The sequence below is a fragment of the Pan troglodytes genome, chromosome 1 (genome assembly GCF_028858775.2).
Source record: "Pan troglodytes isolate AG18354 chromosome 1, NHGRI_mPanTro3-v2.0_pri, whole genome shotgun sequence".
Classification (NCBI taxonomy): domain Eukaryota; kingdom Metazoa; phylum Chordata; class Mammalia; order Primates; family Hominidae; genus Pan; species Pan troglodytes.
The window spans coordinates 221,778,709-221,789,719 of NC_072398.2; the positions used below are offsets into that span (position 1 = coordinate 221,778,709).

General features: G+C 47.5%; 1 protein-coding gene across 13 annotated transcripts in view; it reads right to left on the minus strand.

Moving 5' to 3' along the window:
• KIF1B (kinesin family member 1B) overlaps positions 1-10,196 on the minus strand; it is a 172,048-nt gene extending 161,852 nt beyond the window's left edge. For 8 of the 13 annotated variants that reach the window (XM_054664536.2, XM_024345185.3, XM_054665666.2 and 5 more), the window contains exon 1: positions 9,766-10,167. The gene's annotated coding sequence lies outside the window, so the exon portion shown is untranslated. 13 annotated transcript variants of the gene reach the window in all.
• Positions 10,197-11,011: the final 815 nt, after the last annotated feature.

An 11,011-nucleotide genomic window follows, 5' to 3' on the forward strand; every position in this document is an offset into this window, starting at 1 on the left:
GTGCAGTGGTGTGATTGAAGCTCATGGCAGCCTCAAAACTCCTTGGCTGTACCTCAGCCTCAGGAGTAGCTGGGTACTATAGGCATGCATCACTGCCCTGTTTATTTTTTATTTTATTTTGTAAAGGTATTTGAAGAACATTTCTTCCTTTTACTTAAAGAAGCTGTTGAAAACATTTAGTACATATCTATCTATCTATCTATCTATCTATCTATCTATCTATCTATTTATTGAAACAGGGTCTCACTCTGTTGCCCAGGCTGGAGTACAGTGGAACAATCACAGTTCACTGCAGCCTCAATCTCCCAGGCTCAAGCAATCCTTCTCCCTCAGCCTCTGGAGTTATTGGGACTACAGGCACATGCCACCACACCTACCTAATTTTTTTTTTTTTTTTTTTTTGAGACGGAGTTTCGCTTTTGTTGCCCAGGCTGGAGTGCAATGGCTCGCGATCTCGGTTCACCGCAACCTCCACCTCCCGGGTTCAAGTGATTCTCCTACTTCAGCCTCCCGAGTAGCTGGGATTACAGGCATGTGCCACCACACCCAACTAATTTTGTATTTTTAGTAGAGACGGAGTTTCTCCATGTTGGTCAGGCTGGTCTCGAACTCTTGACCTCAGGTGATCCGCCTGCCTCAGCCTCCCAAAGTGCTGGGATTACAAGCATGACCCACCGCGCCCATCCACTAAATTTATCTTTAATAGAGATGAGATCCTGCTTCACTGCCCAGGCTGATATCGAACTATTGGGCGCAAGCAATCCTCTCACCTAGGCCTCCCAAAGTGCTGGGATTACAGGTGTGAACCACTGTCCCCAGCCCTAGTTAGTCTTTATTTTTTATTTTTTTGAGATGAGTTTCACTCTTGTTGCCCAGGCTGGAGTGCAATGGCACGATCTCAGCTTACAACAACCTCTGCCTCCTGAGTTCAAGTGATTCTCCTGCCTCAGCCTCCCGAGTAGCTGGGATTACAGGCATGCACCACCACACTCAGCTGATTTTTTTGTATTTTTAGTAGAGATGGGGTTCTCCATGTTGGTCAGGCTAGTCTCAAACTCCCGACCTCAGGTGATCCGCCTGCCTCGGCCTCCCAAAGTGCTGGGATTACAGGCGTGAGCCATAAGGCCTGGCCTATTTTTTACTTTTAAGATGGAGTTTTGCTCTTGTTGCCCAAGCTGGAGTGCAATGGCATGATCTCAGCTCACTGCAACCTCCGCCTCCCAGGTTCAAGTGATTCTCTTGCCTCAGTCTCCCAAGTAGCTGGGATTACAGGCATGCACCACCATGCCCGGCTAAATTTGTATTTTTAGTAGAGACGGGGTTTCTCCATGTTGCTTAGGCTGGTCTCAAACTCCCGACCTCAGTGATGCACCAGCCTCAGCCTCCCAAAGTGCTGGGATTACAGGCATGAGCCACCGCGCCCGGCCATACGTATCTTTATATCAGGATGTTTATAACAATTTTCTCTTAGAACATCTTTAGAATTTAATACTAGGAAAAAAGGTTTCTCTCGACAAACTATTAGGCTTTCTTTTACCAGAATGAAAATTGTACAATTTATCTTTCCCTTTTTGCATTAAATTCCATGTTTCCAAATTAAATTACAATAACCACATTAGCCGAGGCAACCTATACATTTACTTTTTCTTGTTACATAAATTTTTACTTATTTATATTTTAATAGCTTCACTGTATATATTTGTGGTAAGCTGCTCAAATCCTTTCTAGAAGTAGTAACTGGTATAAATTATAAATAAATAAAAACTTCCTGTAATAGCCTATTCTGCTATTTAACACTGTAAATATGTTGTATAGTCAAAGTTCTAGTTCCTAAAAACAAATAAAACCAAACGACACAGCAAGCTTTTAAAAGTTACATAAAGATCGGCTGGGCATCGTGGCTCACACGTATAATCCCAACACTTTGGGAGGCCAAGGCGGGTGGATCACTTGAGGTCAGGAGTTCAAGACCAGCCTGGCCAACATGATGAAACGCTGTCTCTACTAAAAATACAAAAATTAGCTGGGTGTGATGGCACATGACTGTAATCCCAGCTACTCGGGAGGCTGAGGCAGGAGAATCACTTGAACCCGGGAGATGAAGGTTGTAGTGAGCCAAGGTCACACCACTGCACTCTAGCCTGGATGACAGAGCGAGACTCTGTCTCAAAAAAAAAAAAAAAAGTTGCACAAAGATTTATGTTGAATGAATTTAATAGCCATGTGAGTGGCCAGAAAAACAGTAGTTTCAGAAGACTGAAACCAGCCCACAAACAGAAGTAGCCAAAAGTTCAAGGAAGAAAAAAACAAAATGAGTAACATACTTAGTACTGCAAAAGTGTGAAGTGTGCCTCCTGGTTTCAGCAATAAAGGCTGGAAACCACAGCAAGGGCAGTATCCATGAAGTGGGGGGCAGGAGGGGACACTGAAGCCAGCCTGTAGTGGGTTGGCACGGAAGTGGGAAATGCCAGTATCCATGATACTGTCAGAGCCTGGCTATGATGAGCAGGAGAGAGCAAATAGGAATGAAGGATTTTATTGGAAGGAACAGAAACAAAGGAGGGATTTTCCTCCCCCCAGCCCTTTATTTGTAATAGGAAAGACTTGCACATTTCTATACTTTATTCAATAGCTATTTACTGGGTGCCTACAATGCAACAGGCAGTTCCTGGGAAAAATAATCCGTGAACAAAAAAGATAAACCTCCTTGTCATGGAGGAATTTACATTCTAGTAGGGAGAGGGAGGACATTAAAATTAATAAATCAGGTATAGAGAATCGAGAATGTAATCAGCATCATGGGGGAGTACAGCAAAGTCAGGGGGTTCAAGATTGTGGTGGTGGGAAGGATTGCTGTGCAGGTGCATAAATGAGGTCAGGGTGGGCCTGCTGATGTGCTGAGATTTAAGCAAAGACTTGAAAGAGGTAAAGGAGTTAGCCAAGCAGATTTCAGGGGAAAAGTATTCCAGGCAGAAGAAAGAGTAAGAGCAGCTGGGTGCGGTGGCTCACGCCTGTAACCTCAGCACTCTGGGAGGCTGAGGCAGGTGGATCACCTGAGGCCAGAAGTTCAAGACCAGCCTGGCCAACATGGTGAAACACCGTCTCTACTAAAAATACAAAATTAGCTGGGCTTGGTGGTGGGTGCCTATAATCCCAGCTGCTCAGGAGGCCGAGGCAGGAGAATTGCTTGAACCCAGGAGACTGTGCCTCTGCACCCCAGCCTGGGAGACACAGCAAGACTGTCTCAAAAAAAAAAAAAAAAAAGAAAAAGAAAGAGTAAGAGCAAGGGCCCTACGGTAGGACTGTGCCTGGTGTGTTCAAGAACAGTAGAAAAGGCTGGGCACAATGGGTCACGCCCGTAATCCCAACATTTTGGAAGGCAGAGGCAGGCGGATCACCTGAGGTCAGGAGTTTGAGACTAGCCTGGCCAACACGGTGAAACCCCATCTCTACTAAAAATACAAAAATTAGCTGGGCGTGGTGGCACACGTTTGTAATCCCAGCTACTTGGGAGGCTGAGGCAGGAGAATCACTTGAATCCGGGAGGTAGAGGTTGTAGTGAGCCAAGATCAGGCCACTGCACTCCAGTCTTGGTGACAGAACAAGACTCTGTCTCAAAAAAAAAAAAAAAAAAAAAGAAAATGGGCAAGTACTGCAGGGAAAAGAAGAGTAACCAATACCGCGAGTTCCTACAGATTAGAACAGTGCTATACCTAACAGAGGCCAAGACAGAGTAACCTCTTTCTCACACTGGGGGAAAGAACAGAAGAAAGAGGGCAGAGAAGTTTGTAAGTAGAGGAAGGGAAAGCTCAGGGAGTTCATGCCCTTTTTTCCTATGAGGTGGCAGGCAAGGTATTCTGCCAAGCATGGGGCAGTGACAGGTTTGAGTCAAGGGGTCCAGATTTTATAATAGCAACTGTGGAGAAATGGGGAGGGAACTAAGCAGAACTGCTCCGACAGGGACCAAAGACAGATTTAAGGGAGACCTCGGACTACACATTAATTGCACTAATCCCCAGCACTATGCAGGTTTCTCCATGACACGGAGTAAGAATGGAGGGTATGGATGGTAGGGATGATGTGAGGCTGGCTTCTGCATAGTAAGTCCTGAAGAATAATAAGAAAGAATAAAAACTGCAAGCAATGCAACCCAGAGGTCGTAGTATAGAAAAGGAAGGAAAAGAAGTAAAATCTGGAAGAGGCTGACGGTTTAGGAGACTTAGAGTGGGAGAACACGCATAAAGTGATTATGAAAGTGAAAGCTATCAATTATCACAGTTTAAGACTTGAAGGTGAATTTGAGACCTTAACATGATGACAAGTTAAAAATGTGGCCATAACACTAAACAACTGGAACAGAATGAAGCCAATGTTTGCTTGACCTCAATTCAAGAAATTTCACAGTTAACGGTAGTTACAAAGGAAACTCAGCATAGTGGTTACTTACTAGTACTTATGATTTTGGGGAAGTCACTTGGCCTGTTTTAGTTTCATCTGTAAAATGGGAATAACAGTATTTATTTCATATGGCTGCTATTAGGATTAAATTAGTTAATAAACGTAAAGTGCTTAGAAAAAAGCCTGGCACACAGAAAGTGCTCAATATGAGTAAGCTATTTTATCACTATTGTTGTTTCTGTTATTGTTTATTTACATAGTCATTGACATCTGCCAAGATGATGTCAAAAATCTGGATGGAAGAGAGAACTAAGCCAACAATATAGTAATCCAAAAGAGCAATGGGGCTGGGCACAGGGGCTCATGCCTTTAATCCTCCCACTTTGGAAGGCTGAGGTGGATCACTTGAGCTCAGGAGTTCAAGACCAGGCTGGGCAATAGGCAATATAGTGAGACCCCCATCTCTACAAAAATTTAAAAATTAGCTGGGCATGGTAGCGCATGCCTGTAGTCCCAGCTACTCAGGAGACTGAGATAGGAGGACCACTTGAGCCCAGGAGGTCAAGGCTGCAGTGAGCCATGACTGCGCCACTGCACTCCAGCCTGGGCAATAGAGTAAGACCCTGTCTCAAGGGGAAAAAAACGGGCAATGGTAGAGGATAGTATGGTTGAATGATATGCTTTGGTATAAACAATGTGATATTAAATACAAAAAATAGGCCGGGCACGGTGGCTCATGCCTGTAATCCCAGCACTTTGGGAGGCCAAGGTGGGTGGATCACCTGAGCTCGGGAGTTCAAGACCAGCCTGACCAACATGGAGAAACCCCTACTCTACTAAAAATACAAAATTAGCTGGGCGTGGTGGCACAGGCCTGTAATCCCAGCTACTAGGGAGGCTGAGGCAGGAGAACCGCTTGAACCTGGGAGGCGGAGGTTGCGGTGAGACGAGATCGCGCCGTTGCACTCCAGCCTGGGCAACAAGAGTGAAACTCCGTCTCAAAAAAAAAAAAACATATATATATATATATATAAAAAATATATATAAATTTTTAAATCCATCAAACATTTACAAGCTTGTGACTTCAAACACATATACAAAAAACCACAAGACAAATGTAAAAGTACCAATTGAGTATTAGATAATAAGTACAGTATTATGTACATACAACATTACAAAGAATTTTGAAAATGCTCTGACTGGAAATCACGGAAACCATATCAGGATACTAAATTGTACTAAAATGAAAAGGAGTTGGAGTTAACTTTATCTCACCATTTCTATATAGAAATGGTAGCCCAGGTGCAGTAGCTCATGCCTGTAATCCCAACACTTTGGGAGGCTGAGGCGGGTGGATCACAAGGTCAGGAGTTCGAGATCAGCCTGGCCAATATGGTGAAACCCCGTCTCTACTAAAAATACAAAAATTAGCTGGGCATGGTGGTGTGCACCTGTAGTCCCAGCTGCTCGGAAGGCTGAGGCAGGAGAATCACTTGAACCCAGGAGGTAGAGGTTGCAGTGAGCCAAAGATCACACCACTGCACTCCAGCCTGAGTGACAGAGTAAGACTCCATCCCAAAAAAAAAAAAAAAAAAAAAAAAGGCAGGGCACAGTGGCTCATGCCTGTAATCCCAGCACTTTGGGAGGCCAAGGCAGGCGGATCAGAAGGTCAGGAGTTCGAGACCTGCCTGGCCAACATGGTGAAACCCCATCTCTACTAAAAATACAAAAATTAGCTGGGCATGGTGGCAGGTGCCTGTAATCCCAGCTACTTGGGAGGCTGAGGCAGAAGAATCATTTGAACCCGGGAGGCAGAGGTTGCAGTGAGCTGAGATCATACCAATGCACTCCAGCCTGGGCGACAGGGCGAGACTCTGTCTTAAAAAAAAGAAAGAAAGAAAGAAAAGAAAAGAAAGAAAGAAAGAAAGAAAGAAAGAAGGAAGGAAGGAAGGAAGGAAGGAAGGAAGGAAGGAAGGAAGGAAAGAAAGAAAGAAAGAAAGAAGTGGTAAAGTGTGAGTTCCTGGAAGGTAAAGAACTAAATCTCTACATGCACCCTCAGTTAATGGGTAATGCCTATAGTAAAAGAGCATCAATGAATCAGTGGCCCGTTAACCAAACAGTTCAACTCCGAGAAGTCCAAGGCATCTTTTTATTTTTAGCAGGCAAAGTCTGAGCCCAGAGTGGAGTGCAATGGCGCTGTCTTAGCTCACTGTAATCTCAAACTCAAGCCATCCTCCCCACTCAGCCTCCGAAGCACTAGGACTACAAACACACACCACCCACATCCAGATTTTTTTTTTTTTTTGGTAGAGATGGGGGTCCTGCTATGTTGTCCAAGCTTGTCTCAAACTCTTGATGTGAAGCAATCCTCCCGCCTCAGCCTCCCAAAGCACTGGGATTACAGATGTGAGCCACTGCGTCCGGCCCAAGGCACCTTTTGCAGGTTTTTCCTACCACAGTCACATCTGTTTAATTTCTCTTCTATCCTGATAAGCTGCACAAAAAAAGTTCAAGAAGTATGCATATTTATTCACACTCTTTCATAGAATCCAGATATTCACCAGTACCTGTTCAAACGAGGCCATCTTTCAAAGAGAAATACATGAAATAGACATAAAATAACTTCAGAGCATTATGAAATTATATCATGTTAGTTTACAAGACCAAAAGGATATGCTTCCCCCTGGAAAAGATCTACTATGATTAGCAGCCTGGGAAGGGGATTACAAACAGGAAGGCAGGGGGCCCATTGTCCTTTACTTTGTACCCAGGACAAGACCACAGTGAGAAAATGGGCTAAAAAGCTTTGGCCTTAAGAAAGACTCCGTTGGCAGACTTTCTTGGACACTTATTCCCTGCACGAAATCAAAATGGGAAAGAAGAAAGAGAGAAAAAAGGAAAAGTGCATTCATATCTGGTCTTGAAAAGGAAAAACAGTCTGTTCTAAGCCTTAAAAGCTATACTTAATTGGATAAATTTTGGAAAAACACTCATCAGAGCAGAGCTACACATACTCATAAAACCTAGCCTCTGTATCAGATTCACAATCAGGTCTGATTTTACCAAACGCTGAAATTATTTTTAATAAAAAATATTCAGATCTTTATACTAATAAAGTAACTCTAAAAATTAAAAACTTAGAAATATTTCTAACTTAGGGCATGGAATTTCAAAACAGACATTCTGTATTTCTCTCATACTAGTGTAATGCAAAAAACACTAGTTTCTGTTGAAGTTACATTTGATTCAACAAGTTTTAAAACTAAAGCTTGATGACAAAAATAACAAAAAAATAGTGTTAAGACTTTGCTTAGCAAAACCTATCCAAATTTTTTAAATGTGTGTGTGTGTATATATATATATACACACACACGCACACACATATATATATACACATTTTTTTTTTTAGCCAGGATCTTTCTGTTGCCCAGGCTAGCCTCAAGCAATCCTCCCACCTCAGTCTCCCAAATAGCTGGGAATACAGGCATGAGCCACCATGCCCAGGTATTTATTTATTCATTTATTTTTGTAGAGACAGAGTCCCACTCTGTTGCCCAGGGTGGTCTCAAACTCCTGAGCTCAAGGGATCCTCCTGTCTCAGCCTCCCAAAGTGTTGGGATTACAAGGCATGAGCCACCGCACCCATCCCAAAATTTTTTACATAGTTCAACCTGAGAAGTTATGAGAATGTATTTATGAACAAATTGAACTTGAATGAAAGCAAAGGCCACAAAGAAGAAAGCAGGCATGCCATCTCTCCAGGTCCTGTCCACATCTAGGATATAGAAAAGAACAGATCTACAGACTCATGCTGAACCCGGTTATTGATCATCTCCAGACCTGCTTTACAATACCAACCTATGTGCAATTCTCATATTCCACCTTCAAACAATACATTAACAACACTTGCTCTATAATCCAGCAACCATATCAACTTAATCAGAAAGCACCACCTCACTTCTTAGAGGAACATAAGAACCAGATTTTGTTATGACTAAACTAAGGAGACAAAATGCCAGCCTTTAAATAAAATATCCACCATGATATCACCTCTTAAGAGTTATTCAAATCTCATCAGCACACTTTCATCAGGCTCAGACAGGCACATCATGACACAAAGCGGAATGTTCAATGGTGGCAGAACAGCTGCTCAGAGCAGTAAGAGATATGAGCAAGGGATCTGTTGACAATCTAATTTCAGCTACCTCGAGATTCCACAAAGATGACAGCCTGCGTCCTCAGAAATGCCGCCACTAGCCTCGCCCACTATCAGAATACTCTGGTTTACTTCTTCTCTGCAAGTTGAGCGACTCTGAAAATCTATCCATCCAATGCTCTACGGCTACTCGAGGCCTCCATACTGATACAGTGGCCTTAGCAATTCTCAGATCGGCCTATGCACATGTAAAGCATCAGCAGGCCTTTCACAGCCCCCGCACTGGACGCAGAAGATGAATAGAGAAACACGGAATTTCACCCCAACAAGAATGGAATCTTGAAGGCAGTTTACCTTGGAAGCTCATTTAGCAATCAAGGAAAAAAAAAAGGGATCTGGAAGCTCCATTCTGGCGTTAGGGGCGGGAATGTTTTGTGTTGCATGAACAATGACTAGCTTGCTCAAGCAGCCTCCCAACCCCCACAACTTGGCTTCTGGTCTGGCCAGTCACCCTGAAAGCTGCCAGGGCTGTCACTCGGTGCCTTCCAACAACTGGACTTGGCTCCTAAAGGATTTGTCAGATCATCCTCCCAATATGGCTGCCCGAGTAATCCCAGTCGGCTGAACGCCGAGACCACACCAGCCTTCCTCACACCTGGCCAGCATCCAACAAGCCCCCTCCCTTCCTATCGCACCCCTCTTTCCAGGCCTCGAGCCCTCGGCTCCCCCAGCGCCAAGCGATGACCTTTCCTATCGCCATCTGGCAAAGGGCATAACCACATTCCCAGCCGAAGCCCGATGCCCACCACAAAGGAGGAAAGGGGAGAGGGAAAATGAGAAACCATGGCTTCAAACGAAGCACAGCCGCCCCCCGGGCTGCAACGTGCGCGGAGCCCAGGGAACGGCCAGGCAGCGGCGGCTCTGGAGAGCGCTGGGCACAGCCGCGGCCTGGCAGCGCGGGGGAAACGGAGGGCCGGTGCAGGGCACTGCGGGGGCCCCAGCCGACCGCTGGACGCCGGCCCGGGACTCGCTGCTGGCCTAGGGAGGGGTGCCCTCCCCCGAGGGCGAGGCTCCCGCACCCGGCGCCCGTCCCGCGCTACCTCCCCTCAGACCCCGCCCGGACCCCGGCCCGGCCGCTCCTCCCCGCGGAAGCGGCCCCCTCCCCAACCCCGCGGCCGCGGCGCCAACCGCGGCCAGCCCCGCCGCCTTACCTCAGCCGCGCTGCAGACCGACGGGCGGACCGGGTCAACAGGAGCCGCGGCGCGCGGGGGCGCGGGGGGCCGGGCACCGACGCACCTCAGCGCGAGCAGCGGCCGCCGCGAGCCGCAGGGCGCCGCTCCGCAGCCCCATCACGCAGCAGCCCGGCACCGCATCGAGGTGGGAGGTGGGAGGTGGGCGGTGGGCGGTGGACAGGAGTGCGGGAGGCCAGGGCGCGGCGACGGCCGGCGGTGACAGCTGCGGAGGACGGGGAGCTGCTCCGACGCGCGCGGGCGCCTCCCAGGACCGCTGCCGTCACACTGCCCCGCTTCGGCCCTCGCGAAACTCCGCCCGCAGTCGCCGGCGCGGGACACCGCCCCGAGCTGGGCCGCAGCGCGTCACCTCGTATCCGCCCCGGCGCCCGCGACGGACACGGGCTGTGACCAATCACAGCACAGAGCTCGGGGCGGCCAGCCAATCGTAGGGTGAGCCGGGGAGTGGGGCTGCTGCGGGGGGCTGCAGGAACATCGAGCGCCCCCTGGTGGCCCTCGGGCCGGCTCAGCGAGGGGTGCGGGTTGGCCAAAGCCGGAGCCCGGAGTTCCCTCCCGGGTGACCCCCAAGGGCATTCGTCGGAATCAGCCGCCCCCAGCCACCCCGATAATCCGCCTTATACGGGGACAAAAGATTGACTGAGTGGAGCGGGGCGGGGCCCAGGGGTCCTGACGCCCGCAGAGGAGCTGGGATCAACATGGGAGGCGCCGAGAGTGGAATCATTGTCCGTCGGAAAACATCTCGCAGGCGGAACCGGCCGAACGCGGCGCGGTGGGAGCGGAACCCCGAGAAGGGATGAGCGCATCCCGCGGGAAGCTGCCTGGCCTATTCTTACAGAACCCGAGCAAAACACCTCCCACGCGCGACCTCGGGAGAGAAGGCGGAATGAGTAATGGAAAAGCATGACTTGGTGGGCATTCCACTTGTCTCCTTGGGAGACCGCGGAAGGGCTGTGAGGAGAGGAACAAACGCTTTACACCGTCCCTGAGTTAATGAGCCCAGCCCCCTTCTGGGAGATGCCCTTGAAGGAGGGAGAGTGGAAGTTAGAAACCCGGAGGACACAAAAGCACGAGCAGTGATTTCTTTAAAATCAGATTTAGATTCAGCTGGAAAGAAAAATCTCATTGTTCAGAAACTGTTCAATTCAGTACTTAATAAAATATAATCTTCAGTGATAATATATTCAATTATCAGGCCCAGACCGAGCAC